Source organism: Erinaceus europaeus, chromosome 4 (genome assembly GCF_950295315.1).
Source record: "Erinaceus europaeus chromosome 4, mEriEur2.1, whole genome shotgun sequence".
Classification (NCBI taxonomy): domain Eukaryota; kingdom Metazoa; phylum Chordata; class Mammalia; order Eulipotyphla; family Erinaceidae; genus Erinaceus; species Erinaceus europaeus.
Genome location: NC_080165.1, coordinates 93,628,510 through 93,644,916, shown reverse-complemented (window position 1 = coordinate 93,644,916; position 16,407 = coordinate 93,628,510).

Below are 16,407 nucleotides of genomic sequence, written 5' to 3'. Positions count from 1 at the left end.
GCCTACTCAACTGAAGTGCAAAAATCCTTTTCAAAAAAACACATTTTTCTTACTACCTTAGGATCAAATAGTAAATAATAATAATAAATATAACAGCTTCATGAGGAAAAGCTACACTCCCATTTATTCTTTTCTGTGTTTTACCTTAAAAGAAGCTTTGATATGTTTATACATCAGTCAGAATCTAGCTCATTTCCGTGCTAGTGTGTTAACCTTCTCCCTCTGGACACTTGGGATATTAATATTATCCTCTGTAACAATCAGCAGAAGGAATAAAGTATCTACGCAAATACTGCAAATTAGATTAAACTGCAGTTCTGATGTAACCCTGTGACATACAGTTTCTTGTGAATTAAGCCAAATGTACAAGCATTTAATGACTAATCCTTTTAGGTATTTTAATGCCCACATGAAGATTTATTGAAGAGAAAGGGAAAGCATATGCGGTTTTCCATTAGAGCCTGCCTGCAGGCGGAGGATTGAGCAGATTGGCTTTTTTTAATTAATATTTCAGTTCTTTGTGTTTTGGTAGGCAGGTTGCACGTGGCCCTAGTACTGAATGGACAGCTCCTTTCTCTAGGGCTGTGGGCTGGAGGCTAGCAGTCTACGGGCAGAAGCAGACCCTGGAGAGAAGACGGAGCAGAAGAGTGAGATCAAGTACTGACTCCCCCCTCTTTCATATACCCCACACAGCCAAAGGCTCGATTCCTCCAGAAATTAACCTACTGATCTATATTGATAAAATTAGTCATACTAGAAGCCTTCTCAGTTCAGCCACAGAAGGGGAGGAGAAAGCTTGTCAGACCCTCCTACCTCCCCTGGGCTTACTACAAACAACTTTTCAGATGCTAGGAGAAGATCTTTGAAGATAAGAAAGGCTAGTTTGCCTGCACTTTAGGAATCCCTCCTGCAGATAGGAAGATTGTAACTAATGAAATCTCCAGGATCATACTTTGTTTTTAATGCTATGAAACCTTGTCGAATAAAGTAATACATGAATATAAATATGAATATAGGTATTTTTGTGTATATATGTGAATGGATATGTATAGTATGTATAGATGAGAAGAGATGGAAATAGATAAACCTGAAAATGCTAGATACTGAGCCTTAACAATCAACCTAAAACTATCAGTGACATTAAAGGCTTATTTTCTTTTAATCCAATTGCATACTGGTTTCAAACAAAATTCCAACTTTGTTTTAAAGTTCATTTGGGTGTAAGGCAATATAAGGAATTGTGAACTATTGGTAACAACACAGATTCCTTTAAGTACCTTGAAACATCAACATGTTTTCAAAGGAGTGAAAGCTGAAACTATAAAGGACATTTTGACAATATATTCAGCAACAATGTAATTGTTCTCTCAGTTCAGTTCTCCTAAAAAAATTGCATTCTACATTATCAAATAAGTCCTGTGTTCACGTTTAAAACCTGGATCATGTATTTCCTTTTACATTTTTCTCATTGTGGTAGATAGTGTTGTTTCTCATTTTCAGTTTTCCCCTATTTCTAGGCATGTGAAAAGATATATTTCAGGGGGCCAGGTGGTGGGCCATCTGGTTGAGTGTGCATGTTATAATGCATGAGGACCCAAGTTTGAGCCCCTGGTCCATACCTGCAGGGGGAAAGCCTTGCAAGTGGTGAAGCAGTGCTATAGGTCTCTCCACCTCCCCTCTTTCTCTCTCTCTTCCTTTCCTCTCAATTTCTGGATGTCTGTATCCAAAATATAAAGATAATTTAAATATATATATATATATATATATATATATATATATATATATATTTCAGTTTCTGCTTCTTCTAGATGTTTTCTAAGCAGAGTAAGCAGAGTCACATGATTAGATCTGGTCAATGAATTTCTGGAACAACAAAACTCATTTACTTGCTCAAAACCCTTCCCAATTTCTGCTTTGCAATAATGAAGAGAGAAACATTACACTAGAACTTTCAGCTACAAGATGGGGGATAGTGACTGACCCTTGAGAGGTTTCTAAATCTGAATTGAATTGTTTATTTGAAGGAAATAATGTCTTGTAATCTACTACTAATATTTGGGAATTGTTTGTTGTAACTTCCAAACCTGAATAATAAAAGTCTTCAAAATAAGAAAAAAATAATTAGCCACTTGTTGTCAGAGCCATAAATACCAAGTATTTTCAGGACATTATATAGCAATACTGTATAGCAGAAATAAAATATAAACTACAACTTAAATTTTCTAGTAGTCACATTTTAAAAAGAAATATCATTTAATCATCACAAAATTAAGAGATTATTTTACCTTATCTTTTTTATAAATATATGAAAATGAAATGTATGTGGGAGTCGTGTGGTAGCACAGTGGGTTAAGTGCAGGTGGTACAAAGCACAAGGACCATACAAGCCCCCAGCTCCCCACTTGCAGGGGAGTCCTTTCACAAGCGGTGAAACAGGTCTGCAGTTGTCTGTCTTTCTCTCCCTCTCTCTGTCTTCCCCACCTCTCTCCATTTCTCTGTGTCCTATCCAACAATGACAACATCAATAACAACAACAATAAAAAAAAAATGAAGTGCATGCTTGATATAACAATCTTAATTTAGACTAGAGTAACTTCAAATTCCCAATGACTCCTAGCCAAAGGTCACAAAACACATCTTTTGTTGAAGAAATTGTATTTGTAACATTTTGTAGCATGGGAAGACACACATCCTGGAGAAACATGGGACAGTTCAACAAAGTGTGTCAGCAAAGACTTATTGCAGGACGATCTACAATAATACCATTTTGGCAGGAACAGAAATGTCATGTTATCCTTATCGTATGCCTGTTTTCTAGTAGTACAGTAGTCTTATTTATCTGTGCAAGTGTGAATAAGTTCAGGTTCTCTGGGACAGCACAGATTTTGAAGTGAACTTAAATTTGCTGAGTTTGAAAAAGGAGAGCAATCTCATTAGTATGAACAATTTGAAATCTTAGTTCTCCCTAAAGCTTGGGTTATTAAATCCACCATGATAGATAATACAATGGTAGGCAATTATATCAGCAAGGTATACAATTTCTACCCCTTAAGGATTTTGAAATTTACTGTCAAGTATACCTGATATATTTTACTTTGTCAACGAAAGCATTAAAATGACATCTCTTTAACAATGCAATTCATCTTCACATCTATAGCCAATATTCATATAACTAATAGAAAAGTTTTCTTCTCTAACAAAAATTGAATGTGAAAAAAGGAAATATGCCTATGTGTACTCAGTTTTGTTACCATCTAAATCTCAAAATTTGAGTTAAAGCGTGCTTCTAAAAGACAAATGTTTCAATGTATTTAAGTAGGGAAGAAAACCTGTTCTCTTTAACTGCTACACATAAATATAAATAGTACTAGACACTGTTCATTCACACAAAGATACTTACACTATGTTACTTATCAGAATGTATTTATTATAGATTTTCCTAATACATTATGCACATTTAATATATCAGTCTATATATGTTTTCAGCATCTTGTACTTTTAGAAAGAAATCTCAGTGCTAGATTTAGTCTATAACTGCCAAAAAGAAAGGATTTCAGAGTGACACTTTCATATCGAAAGAAAGCAAAATATAAATCAATACCCCCACCCCTTACTAAACTTCTTAAAGTAGACATTTTAGGATAGAACCTATTCCCAATTAAAAGGCTAAGGTACTACTAAGAGAAAGAGAGTCCACGAATCAGTAGAGGTGGTTGATTTCTTTCTTTTTTATTTTTATTTTTATTTATTTTCACTTTTGTTGCCCTTGTTATTTTATTGTTGTTGTAACTGTTATTGTGTTGATGATGATGTAGTAGACAGAGAGGGGAAGAAAAGAGACACCTGCAGACCTCCTTCACTGCTTGTGAAGTGACTCCCCTGCAGGTGGGGAGCCAGGGGCTCAAACCTGGATCCTTAAGCCAGTCCTTGCGCTTCATGCCACATGCACTTAACCCACTGAGCTACCACCTGTCCCCTAGATGGTTTCTTTTATGCATTAATTTCTTCAATTAGATATGCATTATGAAGACAATAAACAGATAGCCTATGCCTTGACATTTACTCACACAACCCAGAAACCCCCATACTTTTAATACATGGGACATACAATAGCAACAGAGAAAGTTTTGGCACTGTGTTGTGGTCTCTCCCTCTCTCCTTCTATGTCTGTCTCTTTCTATCTAAATGAATACATTGATCACAAGTTGAGAAATTATGTATGCATAAGGTCACAGCTTCCCTCATCCTCCCCCCAAAAAGAATATTGTTGTTAAATTCGTAGGCTCTAGCCGGCCGGGCTAGCTTCACGGGCGGGTAACAGAGATGCAGAGACAACGGCTGGGCAGGGAAGCTGTATTTCTTTATTCAGGAACAACGATTCATAAACTAAACCAAACTAATGACCAAACAGAACTCTGCTGTCTCTTTGCGGTGGCGCAAGCACTCTCTCCAACTCCGGAACTCTCCAACTCTGGAACTCTGAAACTCTGTAACTCAGGAACCCTCTCTCAGGGTTCCTTGGGGCGGGGCCAAGCAGGCCCACGAAATTAGCAGGACTGATCCAATTCTCTTGGCGGGGGAGGGCTAGAACAAACCAATGTAAAGCATACGACAATTCCCCCTTTTCTTTTAACTAAATGGCTACAGTATCAAGGGTGTGGGGTGAACAGAAACCTATATTGTACAGGCATTTTTATAAAAAGAAACTGGCACAAACATGGAGAAACATGCAAGCAAGTAACAAGAACCAGTGTGCTGCTAAGGGAAGGCCTGAGGGGGCCATATCTGCCTCTGTGGGCTAAACTTTATCAGCTTAAAAAAAAACATTTCTTGTCTCTGGGGGGCTACTTGCCTCAATGGGCATTTGCATGGGGGCGGGGAACGGCCTAGAGTCCCAAAGGCAGCTGGCTGCAATTTACTTACTATGAAACAAAACTTGTTATTAGCATATTTCTAATAGAGAAAGAATTTGAGACTTTTACATAGCAACAATGTCTTTTTAACCTCTTGTTACACCCATTCAAGATGGAGTCAGGAAAGGAAACCTCAGGCATGAGAATAATTAGCATAGCCATTGTGCGATCTACCATTTCTAATAGAAAAGGTAGTCGAGAATTTTACACATCAACAAGTCTATTTAACCTTTTGTTTAGACCAACTTAGTTAAAATATATTGATTGTTAACTAATTTTTATCTCAGACTTTAAATGTAAGTTAGTTTTATCTTTATGAGAATTACGTAGAAAACCTTTTTCATTTAACTTTGTCTAGTAAGAATTTAGCCTTAAAGTTACTGTTTACCAAACTTTAAACATACACATAAACATGGTCATTAATACACTAGGAGAGAAACCTTTGTTACGAAGACATGTCATTTTAAACACGAATTTAAATCTGTACTGTCTTAGTTGTTGGGGGGGGGGGCTTCACCATCCGGAGGTGGCTTCCTGCGCAGCTTCACTTTTAGGAATTGCAGGTTGCAATCTCTGCACAAATCTCTGCGTACTCCAGCTTGTCTGTCTTCAGACTGGACCGGCAGCTGGAGATCTCGTGTGCCCAGTTTCAGCAGGGAGTCCGGGGGTCTGGGAGGTCCGGGATCATTCCAGAATTTATAGCAAGAGGGCAGGCAGGCCAGGCTTGTAGAAGGTGTGGGCCTAGGTGCCCAGGGGTGGCGGCCATGATAGGCCACCGCGGCCCTGCCCCATGGCCCTGCCATGTCTGCTGCCCTGCTCGCAGTGGCCGAGCAGCGTGGAGGGATCCTGCGTCCAGTGCCCTGCGCCACGCGGTGGAGAGCCGGCTCCTGTGGGCTGGCCTGCGTGCTGGCATCGGGCTCCAGCGTGCTGCCATCGGGCTCCAGCGTGTTGGCATCGGGCTCTAGCATGCTGGCGTCAGCCTCTTGCGTGCTGGCTTCGGGCTCTTGGGGCTCTTGTGTGCTGGCGTCCGCCTCCTGCGGGCTGCAGGGCTGTGGGGCTGCGGGGCTGCGGGGCTGCGGGGCTGCGGGCGCAGTGCTTGGGGTTGTCTGGGCGCAGCCGGCTGGCTGGCTGTTTAACCAGGTGGAAACAGCAGCTCCGCACCTCGCCTCCCGCCAGCTGGCTCTTCCCGCTGGCTGTTCTGAGTTTGCCCGAGCGAGTGGAAACCACAGAGTGGTCCAGAGATAAATGTTCCAGAAACAGCAAAACAGTCTCATGAAGAAAGAGCAGAGGCCTTTGGAGATCTCTTCACAAGCAGAAGAGAAGGCCATAGTGCATAGGTAGCCAAAATGTCTTTACTTATCTGAGAGATGCGCAGTTCAGGTCCACGTGGGCACCATTTGTTGTTAAATTTGTAGGCTCTAGCCAGCTGGGATAGCTTCACGGGCGGGTAACAGAGATGCAGAGACAACGGCTGGCCAGGGAAGCGGTATTTCTTTATTCAGGAACAACGATTCATAAACTAAACCAAACTAATGACCAAACAGAACTCTGCTGTCTCTTTGCGGTGGTTCAAGCACTCTCTCCAACTCCAGAACTCTCCAACTCTGGAACTCTGAAACTCTGTAACTCAGGAACCCTCTCTCGGGGTTCCTTGGGGCGGGGCCAAGTGGGCCCGCGAAATTAGCAGGACTGATCCAATTCTCTTGGCGGGGGAGAACTAGAACCCAATGTAAAGCATACAACAGAATATATTCTAAAGACAGAGATATAAAAAGAATGTGTGGTTCAAGGTGGGTAAGGCAATAAATTTGAAGAGGATTCCCAAAGAGTAGAAATAACAAAAGGACTCTGGGGAACCACCGTCTCCGTCTCCATTATTTGCAGAAAACGTGGAAAGAGAGTATTCAGAAGGGTGACTGAAGATTCCCTTAAAACTTTCCATGGCATGAGAATGGAGAAAAGATGTGAGCAAAAGTATTTCCTTTCTGAATATAGATATCTATAATACAGTTCTCTGATAAGGAAATCAATAGAAATACTTACAATAAAGGCAAACCAAACACCAATGTTGGAAAGGACAGATTATGAAAGGTACATGTTCTTCATTACTATTACAGTTTATATAAACTCAATATGGAGAGCTAACCTACCATCAAACATGGACAGATTATGAAAGGTACATGTTCTTCATTACTATTACAGTTTATATAAACTCAATATGGAGAGCTAACCTACCATCAAACATGATTTTTCAGATGTAAATTACATCTAACCACTTAAAAACATATTCTCAATTGTAAAGCCATTTTATATTTCTCTGACCTCATTCAGTACAACCTGGCTGTGAGAAAAGTGGGGTCTCATCAGCTGTTGGATGCCACAAAGCCAACCAGTTTCATTTTTCAAAAATATTTTATTTATTTTAATAAGAGAGATACAGGGAGTGAGACAGACTGACCGAGCTCAGCTCAGATCTGGCTTATGCTGAAGCTGGGGATTGAACCTGGAACTTTAGAGCCTCAAGCAGGAAATTCATTTTGCATAACTATTATGCTATCTCTCCAGCCCCTAGTTAGTTTTGAATTAATACATTCATCAATATCCTCTAGTTACTCAAAGGCAAATGTAAAGAAAGAAATGCATCCTAGGAATTGTCTAGTGCCCACAGGATGCCTATAACCAGGACTTTATAGCCTGCTACCAAAAAGTAGCAGGGTCAAAATAGGAAAATATTTTAAATAGAATTATTGTTGGCTAATACATGTAATAAAGCAGAACTGGGAGAAAATTGAGCTATATCCCTGAGCATTCCAAGCAACAGACAGATAATAGGAAACAAAGAAATATAGTAAATATGGATGGACCAGGAGTTTCAAAACAAAACTATTCAAGGGTAAGTAAAAGACAGACATGAGGTCTAAACAGCATGCACAGAGTGTGGAGATTCGTCAAGATTATATAATGAAGTCAAGAAAGTGTAAAGGCAAAAACTAACACAGACAAGTTGAAGAATAAAAGGGCGATTGCACCAGAGATTAAGATAAATAAAATAATAAGGCATTGTTCCAGTACATAAGGAAGAAAAAGGTCAATGGAAAAATAAAGTAGACCTTTGAGAGGCTGCTGAGGTAATTGACAGAAGATGCAGAAGATGCTCTTTAAGTTTAGAAAATAAAAGAGTGACTGGAAGTCTTGGTCTCCGTAGAGTTTCCCAAAGCTATGAGGAAAGAGAAGAGGAAGTCGGGGTTTGGGGTCAGTGACAAGAGAGTTCCACAGGGGTTGATAGAAGGTAGAAGAAAAGGTGTATTAGAGGGACCAGAACTTGAAGTACTTTTGATGCAGAGCAGAAGCATACCACACTCTCTCCTTGTCACTGAGAAGATGCACAGGACAATGAGGTAAAAGTGAAAAATTTTTTTTGAGATTGAAAAGGAAAAAGTTAAATCTGAACAGAATCCCAGGAAGGTATATGGGAACCCTATAGCAAAAGTAAGAGGAGAGCCAGTAAATAGCTCACACAGATAGTGCATTATTTTGCCATGTGCTTGATCCAAGTTTGAGCCCAAGCCCCACTGTGCTGGAGGAAGCTTCAGTACTCTAGTTCTTTCTCCTCTCCTCTCCTCTCCTCTCCTCTCCTCTCCTCTCCTCTCCTCTCCTCTCCTCTCCTCTCCTCTCCTCTCCTCTCCTCTCCTCTCCTCTCCTCTCCTCTCTTCTCTTCTCTTCTCTTCTCTTCTCTTCTCTTCTCTTCTCTTCTCTCTCCCTCTCTCTCTTTCCCTCTTCTCCCTCTCTCTCTCTCCCTCCCTCTCTCTCTCTCTCTCTCTCTCTCCTCTCTCTCTCTCTCTCTCACACACACACACACACGTGGAAAGAAAAAGGAGAGAAATGAAAATCACAAATTCAAAAGAACAGAATGTTTACTTGATCCAAGAGGAACTACTGATTAGCCATAAAAGAAAATGAATTGTAGTATGGTTGTGAATGATGGTGCTACCCATTCCCTGGCTCCTAAATTAGAGGCTTTGGACAGAGTGTATGCAGACATCTGGGTTCTAGTTCTAGCCCTAGAATAGTTGTATAATTTTATACCTTATACTTCAACAAAAAGTATTGTCTGATGGCCTCTAACCTTTCTTCTAGCCGGATTTTCATAGGCACCATCTATTCAAGAACAGAAAACATGAACCTGACTAGATTTCTTTTCCAATAGGGGGGAAAAAATCCTACTGATAACCCCGCCCCTGTCCAGTTACAGCTTAACAATCCCACTCCATCCAAAAAATACCCAATATTTAAGCACTATCATTGCCCCCAGATATTACAAGGCTTCACAATAGCCTAAGTAGACAAGTGTTAGTATTATTTTCCCATTATTTATTTATTTACTTACTGGATAGAGATAGAGAGAAATCAAGAAGAAAGGGGAAGATAGAGAAGGAGAAAGATAGAGAGACACCTGAAGCACTGCCTTAGCACTTGAAAAGCCTTTCCCCTGCAGATGGAACTGGGGACTTCAACCTGGGTCCTTCAACCGCAACTTTGCACACTGTAACATATACATTCAACTGGATGTGCCAACACTTATCCACTGTTTACCCTATTTTACAAGGAAGAAAATTAAATTACTAGTTCAGTAAGCATTGGGATTGAAGCCCAGACCTTGTGGTTTAGGCTTATATTTTGCATTCCTTCTGCCACTAAATTAATAACCGATGTGGGGGCCTGGGCTGTGGTACACCTAGCTGAGCTCACATATTACCACGCTATGGACCGGAGTTCAAGCCCTGTTTCTCCACCTGGAGGGATATCTGCAATAGTCTTTCTCTCTTCCTCTCTCCGTCCTCCTCCTCTCTGTTTCTCTCTGTCATATGCAATAAAACAAAAGGGGGGGGAGGAATAAATGGCCACTGGGAGTGGTGGGTCCATAGTGCCAGCAAGGAGGCCTTGTGATAACCCTGAAGGTTAAATAAATAAATAAATAAATAAATAAATAAAATTTTAAGAAACTCTTATGTGGTTACCAGAATGCCCTAGGGAATAGAAGTGAATTCACAAAACTGGAATTGTTACCCACCAGGGACACAGTGAGAGAGATGGTGCGTAACACTAAGGGCATTCTCTAGTCTCAGACATTCATATGGGCCCTGCAGAATCTCTGACTCAAGGGATTAGAACTGGAAACACATCAACATGGCCAAGGGCAGGCTATGGAAACCAGGTTTGTTATCTAAAAACCAAGGCTGGATTTGAAATTTTACTGCTGGAAGGTGTTGAAATGCAAATTTTTTTACTGCAGAAGAAACCTGGATCTGGCTGTCATATGTCTTTTTTTTTTTCTTTTTTCTGTTAGGTGTCTAAGAAGAGGGCACTAAAACCTGGAAAAATCCTAAAATGCAATGAGTATTAAGGAACTGGATTTGAAGCTAACATCAGTGTTCCAAGTACCTTGTGACCTTGGGTTTACTCAAACCTCTCTGAGTCTTGTTTTTACAGCTCAACTACCTCCTTGGGATAGGGGTGGAGGCAAAGGAGAATCTTTAACAACTGCTGAGCCTTTTAATTTTTTCCTTTGTGCTAATATTTAGCTCATACTAGTATTAATATACACTATACTTGTACTTATCACATAATGTTGTTATAGGACATAATGCCTGTAAGGAGTTCAGAACAGGATGTTAGTAACTATGAGCTGTTGGAGGCCCTTTGCAGTTACTCTCTTTTTACTATTTAAAAAAAAAATAATATCTATTTATTCCCTTTTGTTGCCCTTGGTTTTTATTGTTATTATTGATGTCATTGCTGTTGAATAGGACAGAGAGAATGGAGAGAGGAGGGGAAGACAGAGAGAGGGAGAGAAAGATAGACCCCTGCAGACCTGCTTCACCACCTGTGAAGGGACTCCCCTGCAGGTGAGGAGCCAGGCTCCAACCAGGATCCTTAAGCCGGTCCTTGTGCTTTGTGCCACCTGCGCTTAACCCGCTGCACTACCACCCGACTTTCTGAAGTTACTCTTTAACAAAGGAGAGTAATATTAAACATGTCCTCCAAACTTAAGTTATTTGGTATGACAGTGTTCTCAGGATGGGATGAACCAACACTTAAACAAAGTGGTTACGCTGTAAACACAACCAAAAATACCATCAGGTAAAACAGAAAAAGAAAAGAACTGGTGAGCATTGAAGTTAAGGACAGAGCATAACTCTTTCCACACTAAGAGGAAAAGCATCAAGTTCCCTAGGGTAACACCCGGATTTAGCATAGGAAAGGGCTTCCTGCCTGAAACAATAAGGTCAGTTATAAGGCCCCCAGGGCACCCAGTTCACCAGGGCCCTCCCTCCGGCTGACAGGCCAGCGCTTTTGGAAGCCACAGGGCAGGCAACTCAGGCTATGTGGGCGCACTGGCTGCCGATGTGCAGGTCTGCTCCAGCCTGGGTCCCACTCAGGAACTGTTGTGGGCTGAAGGGTGAAAAATCTGCCCTCAGACAAGGTCTTATTTCCATATTTAATTTCCAACTAAAGCTCTCATAAGGCTTTTTTAATTGCTTGCAAATGCATTTTCCCTGAAAATTATAGAATCCTTGTTGCCTCTCAGCAGCAAGGCTAAAACAAAATACAGATCCACCTTAGGCTTTTGACAAACATCCCAGAAGATGGGGTAAGGATGTACTAGAGGAGGAAAGGAAAGAAAGTAAAAGAAGTTAAAAAAAAAATCAATGACAACTCTTAAACTGAAATGACTGGCGATTCTGTCAGAAATGTTAATTTCCCCCCTAAATATCCCAAAGTTCTTTTAAAGGGTGGTCTTCCTTGTTTGTAATTAGGAAAGGTTTTATGCAAAATGGCCCTCATGTTGTTGAAGGTAGCATGGGTGTAGGAAATGGACCATAGAGAAAAGGCATGTAAGACTTATCAAACTCCAAATGGAAAAAGTTGGAAAGGGACATTTGAGAAAGTACAACTGGAGCCATTATTAACTTATGTTAATAGACGTGGAAAAGGGAAAATGGTCATTCTTTCTTGGGAGTAAGATTGTGTCTGATCTGGAATAACTGCAAAATATTTTCTATGAATAAATACCTTAGTCCTTGTATCTGGATCAAGTTTTAGATTTCTGGCTATTCCTCAGAATAAGGAGAGAGAGGGAAAGGGAGAGGGAGAGGGAGAGAGGGAGAAGGAGAGGGAGAGAAAATAATAAATTAGGTAGATCCAATTTATTTGCTTTTCATCATGTGAAGGATTGCACCTAACCCCATATACCCACAATAGTAGTCATTGGTAAAGTTAGAAGAAAACAGTAGAATAAGTCCTTGTACAGGAACACTTTTCCAGGTTATTAGAATTGTATATGACTGAAACTTGGACTCACTGGGAGAGAGTTCAGAAAATTTCCTTTGTGGTTGACTCTTGGAGACCCCAAACTGAGTTTCTTTTAAAAGTATGTTCTGGGTGGAGGCCCTCAGAGTGGCAGGTGATTCAAGACAACATGGAAAGGTAGTTGGGAATGGGAGAATAGAAACAGAATACCAAGATAAATATATATGTGTATATAAGTTTTTTCTGTATGCTCAGAATAATTCTGCTTTTTATGGGCTCAGAATAAGAAGTGGAAGAAAATAAATTTTAAGAGATTGGAGAGGTTCTCAGATTCATACCTACATCTCTTGTTTTAGTGTGTGGAATGAACATTTTTTGTCTATCTTCCTGTTATATTGGTCTTCTGTGTGTCATTGTTCACCTACACAAATATTCTTCCAAAGTCAGTGTCTTTATAATTATGTCTTGTACCTATTCATTTCCAGGTAAAGAAGCAGAATTTCCTCTTTAGAGAGTACCCACAATGCTTTCTTATGGCATGAGTTAATGCAGTCCATCTTACCCATCCCTTCTCTAGGGAGAGAGTTAGAGAAGTGAAAAAAAAAAAAAAAAAGACTAGAGAAAAGAAGACACTATGGTTCATTCATGTATGTCTAAATACATCACAGAAAATAGTTTTGGCTGAAAATGTCCAAATAAGTTCAATTCTTAATTGTTCCACTTCACTTAGTATTAAACCACGTTATTTTTATGGAAGAGGCTATTTAGTCATCAGGAAAACAAAATCCACTTGGAGGAGCAAATGAAATTGTCATAGGAGTTGAATGCCAGAGTGATGCTCTGGTTCAGTCTCTCACTCTCTCAGAGAAGTAGGAGGGGTGGGAAATGAAATACATCTTTAGTGGAATCAGTGCTAAGCACTTATTTGCTAGGTAATTGTCCATCAAACTCATGTCTGGTTATAGATTATTTAAGTAAAATATTTGGGTTCAAATAAAAACTGGTATGACTTTACAAACTTAAGAAGGGAACTGAACTTCCCACTCCAACCTCTGAACTGTGCAAAACAATTCAAAAATCTTAATCTGTACTTCTGGATTCTAACCAAAACATAAGGACATAAATATTTTTCTGCAAGCAGCAATAATGATCTACCTGCAGCTTTCTAATTTGACTGCTTTAAAACAACTCCTGAAGTGTGAATCATGAAGTCTGAGAGAAGAATAAAAGTTCTAGGTGCAAAGGGAGACAGATACCCTTCAGTTGCTGGGGTGCCTAGCACACTGGATTTCTCTGGTTGTTTCAAGAATTATGTTTCCAGTGGGCAGGAGCAGTCCAGACTTTTGCTCAGTTTGGGATGCTTTCTACTGATTCCTGAGGGATGGAGCCCCAGGCACTTGTCACCAGGTCTCCTACTTGCCTCAGCTAATTCAATTATGTGGGCCATCCACTACAGAATGTGTGACCAATCACTCTCTAGGAAAGGGACAAAGAAGAAAAAGAAGAATTAGCTTTGTTGAAAATCCCAGCTTTTGGGTCAAGCAGGATGGCACTTATTAATTTGGATGGAGAGAGAGAGAGAGAGAGAGAGAGAGAGAGAGAGAGAGAGAGTGTGTGTGTGTGTGTGTGTGTGTGTGTGTGTGTGTATGTGTGTGTGTGTGGTGGGGTGGGGTGTCTCAAAGAGCCAAATCCTGTGTGCATACACATCACACACAGAGAGAGAAACCAAGCACACCACACACCAGCCTCTATGAATTTCTTTAGAAAGGGGGCACATAGAGCAAACCCAGAGCAGATGGAAGGGAGTGCTGACCAGTGTGTGCATATGGTAGAGGTGTTTTCCCCAACTTTGTATTTAGCAATAGCTTTTTTGTCCTCTCCCTTCCTCTTTTCTCTTTCTCTCTCTCTTTCCTTCTTTCTTATAGTTGGGATGAAGGGAAAGGGAACTTTGGACAACAGGGGTTTCTCTCCAGTTTAAATGTTGGTGTGGAAAAGTTTGGGTACTGTGAGGTGGGAGGCGAGCTTTCCAAAGTTGACTTGGTGCCATGGCAAAGGAGATCTTCAAGCTGGGGGGTTGGGTGGGGGAGAGACACATTGGACCCTTTTGTTCTACCCATTTCATTTAAAGAAAAACATCAGCTGTTTTTTCTTTCCTCAGCTACATGATCTTTGGTTTCCTTTTATTCCATATGGGCTTAAGAAGTGCAATTAAAACAAGTCCTGAATACCAGTGTCTCAGTACCTAAAAACATTAAAGAAAATGAGATGAGCATGGGAGTAGAATGGAGAGGTAAATCTGCTAGTTCTTCATGACGCCATGAGGTGTTTGTTTCAATGGGACAATTGGAAGTCATTCCATGGCTAGAGTTCCTCAACAAGAAATTCAAAATGAGGGAGAGAGTCGGGCTTCATTGGCTCCTGAACAAGAATAGACACATGTGTTGAGCAATCTGGGGCATCAAGCAGAGCAGACAGAGTATCTTTATCTTTCATGGGGAAAAGGGTCATATGAATGCTGCTAGGACCTACGTTGGAGAAAAACGTCCCTTCCCATTCAATGAAGATGTAGCTAACTATGGGAGACTTGGGGAAAGGGTTTTGCTGTTAAAGGGCCATTATTTTGCCATTTGAGCTGAGTTTATGGCCATTCCTGAGGTACCAAGACAGTCTTCTAGGAAGAGGCTTATTCCTGGGAGTGGAGAGGAGGTAGTATGGCTCTGGGATAAGGTTATGGAGATAAACTCCAATTCCCATAGACCCTTGTTTATTTCACCTGTGGTTAGAATGAAGAAGTCTTGCTTAGTCCTGGGAGACAAAAAGATTCCATTGCAAGCATTTGGAGATTTTTGTCCCTAAATGCCAAAAGCATCCCTCCTACTTAATGATCAACTTAGGCATTCTTCCTCCTCATCTCCACTGGAATCTATCTCTTATTACATTGTATGAAAATCTGGAATTTCAAGAAATGGGAGTTAGGTGGCACATTTGCACACCTTCGAAGTGGGGGGGCGAGTGTTGGCTGCTGACCCTTGCATAGGACCTAAACATCACAGATCTCCATTTCAGACAGTGCATTTCAATTCTTGTTATATGCCTTTGTCCATTTATATAAAGCATAGAGCTCTGCGTGACAGCCCCAGTTAGCCTGCATGAGCAGGTTCTAATAAACCCTTCCAAACCTCGACCTAGAAAAAAAAAAAAAGCCACATGCCTGTTTGCCTGCGGCTTATTATTAAGACCCCTCAGCTTAAACACTTAAAAGCTAACCAAATGAAATGGCAATTAAGATTAACCCCCCTCCCACTTCTATATCTTGAGATGAGATGAGTGTGTGGGGCCAGTCAGTTCTTGGGAAATAGGGAAGGTTGGAGAGCAGACAGACCTCCAGAGACTCAGTATTGCCAACATGTAGCCACTGCCACCTGCTCTAGGTGATAGACCACTTGGTGCAAGAAGATGAATTGTAAACGAAATAAAGCTCAAATACTGTTTGAAAGTAAAATAAATTTAAAAAAATACACCAAAGAGACTGAGATAGGTGTGCTCTGCCTTCTATCTGTCCTCTTCATGAAGAATAACTTTCAAACATTTAAGGGTTATTTGTGAGTAATAGTATTCAAATACCTGGTGCCACTGACTAAATAATCCACACACACCCATCCCCATCCAACACAGTTTCTGAAAGAAAAGGAAAAACAAAAGAGGGGGAAATGGGTTGGGTTTGGGAGTAGAAGACCACGTTTTACCTAATGTAGAATCTTGTCACACATCTTTATTCTGTTGTATTTTTTCTTAAATATATTGCCAGTCACACCACTTCTTTTTGATGGAAACTTGGGACTGTCCATCATGGTTTTTTATTTTAAAAGATGCTGAAAGTGCAAGCTACCAGCGGGCGTTGCCTTTCAAATAAGGGGGAAAAAAACCCCAAATTCAATGTAAATATGGAAAGAGCAGTATTGTTTCCATTTGGGCAAAGGCAGACACCCCAATCTGGGTGAAATTGATTTGGGTGCTTGTTGGAAAAAACAGTCTTCAGCATCCAGAGAGTGGAGCCAATAGGAATGAACACTTACTCGTGTAAAAGGAAGCTTTAATTAATATATATCACTATCTGTAATATACACAAATGGGACTAGATCTTCACAATAAAATGTGTGCAAAAACTCTCTGCAGAGATAAG